Here is a 1,427-nt window from a genome sequence, read left to right on the forward strand (position 1 = left end):
TAAGGCTAGATACAAAAACCATAAAATATCTTTTAATAATCTGAATAAAGGAAAGGACATTTTATTGTTCATGCACATGTAGTCTCTATGGGAAAATAATAAAGTACCTCTAGTAAAATAATAAAGTACCTCTAGTAAAATAACGTGTCTTGAATAAAGTTTCAACCCATACATTAGGCAACACTACCTGTTTTCTTTGTCTAAATGAAAAACTGGCTATTATAGTATTCCCTGATAATGATACATTACTGAATCAAAGGGATGAATTATGTATTAGTTGTACACATTTGGATAGTTTACCCTGGATAAATATAGTAATAATCTAGGGAATTATTCATAACTTTCTATAAGGAAGCTTTAGTATAATTTCTGGTATGATATAACACTTAAAATATTCTCGGTTAAGTTGATGCCTCCATTCAGTCACAAAAGACAAAGGATACCCCCTTGCAGGAACAGTTGTATGTGTAAATTGTGAGGCAAGGGTTGTGCAATCCCCAATCACACCTCTTTGAATCGGTACTGTTTAAGTCCAGTGGCAAGGAAAAGCCCAGGATGACTGGAAACAATGCCAAGATAAGTGGGGAGCACATACAGCACCTGGAAGTCCCAAATGGTCACCTATTTAGTATTGACTAGGTTTAACATTTCTTAACTTCGGTGATCCAACGAGAATCAGTGTGTCAACGTGATTATGCCATATATAATTAAGTATATAATTGATATTGTTTTAAATCCTTGGAGAATCGCTATTAGATTTAGCTAATTAATTAGGATTTTTTTTTTTAAAAAGCACAGCTCTCATTATTTTTAGAAACATTTTTTACATCCAGAATTGCAAAAGCATGGGACAAACTGCTTGAATCAGTTGTCAGCTGATGAGACACTGCATCTGTTAAAATTTTCAATATTCCCCAAAATTAACCAAAACTATATCTGGTTTTTGAGGAAGCGGGAATCTTGCTTCCCCTCAAAAAAGGCCTTCTGGATTAATACGAAAATAAGAAGTTATTTTAGAAAGACCTTTTCTCCGACGATTGAGGAAAGAAAATATGAAGTATCAGAACAGATACTACACTGTGTTCTGAGCCAAAAGGCTAAGAATTGCTATTTAGGTATAACATAAAAAATCCAATAAGATAATTTATATATTAGATCGAGGCTTTCTGTAGCTAAAATAACTAACTTTGAATTGAAAGAAGATAATACAGGCATATATTTACTTTATCTAAAGCTCTAATCTTTCATATTTTGTCTACTATAACAACCTTAACATTTAAAAGAAAACATTGCAGTTAACATAAAAAAAAAAAACAGAAAATATAAAAGTGTGCTAAAAACTAAATCTCCATGTGTCAACTTAGTACAACAACCAAACATTAAGATTAAACTGTTTCTAAATTCCTTTTTCTGAAGTGAACAAACAC

At 31.8% G+C, this 1,427-nt stretch overlaps 1 non-coding gene across 1 annotated transcript; it reads right to left on the reverse strand.

Annotated features, from left to right (window-relative positions):
* Positions 1-905: 905 nt before the first annotated feature.
* On the reverse strand, positions 906-1,109 carry LOC145275030 (U2 spliceosomal RNA). The gene has a single exon (XR_013867040.1). It is a non-coding gene; the product is annotated as a U2 spliceosomal RNA (small nuclear RNA).
* Between the last annotated feature and the right edge of the window lie 318 nt (positions 1,110-1,427).

Source organism: Euprymna scolopes, chromosome 4 (genome assembly GCF_053919585.1).
Source record: "Euprymna scolopes isolate OS-2025 chromosome 4, ASM5391958v1, whole genome shotgun sequence".
NCBI lineage: Eukaryota > Metazoa > Mollusca > Cephalopoda > Sepiida > Sepiolidae > Euprymna > Euprymna scolopes.